Source organism: Sinocyclocheilus anshuiensis, unplaced genomic scaffold, assembly GCF_001515605.1.
Source record: "Sinocyclocheilus anshuiensis isolate Anshui unplaced genomic scaffold, SAMN03320099.WGS_v1.1 scaffold1473, whole genome shotgun sequence".
Taxonomy (NCBI): domain Eukaryota; kingdom Metazoa; phylum Chordata; class Actinopteri; order Cypriniformes; family Cyprinidae; genus Sinocyclocheilus; species Sinocyclocheilus anshuiensis.
Genome location: NW_015548335.1, coordinates 7,952 through 8,262, shown reverse-complemented (window position 1 = coordinate 8,262; position 311 = coordinate 7,952).

Sequence of the window (311 nt, the reverse complement as noted above, 5' to 3'; positions counted from 1 at the left end):
AGACATGCAAGTATCAAACTTAGTCTTATTAATTGATACATTAGGTATCATTTGCGCCTTTTCACAAAGGTGTGTTTGAACTAAGAATTTGATATTCCCTTCAAGATGTAGATCTGCTGAATATGCAAATGGTTCCATAACTTCATATTCTTATTTTCTCTTTTCTCTACTGCGTTAAGCTTTAACCCTTTCCTATTGGTACCACTATTATGATTGGAAGAGTCCTTATGTATTCATGCTTAATGGTATCAGTGTAAGGTTAATCTGATCTTAGCAAAGAAACCCTAATTTCAGTATTAAAGCATAAATCT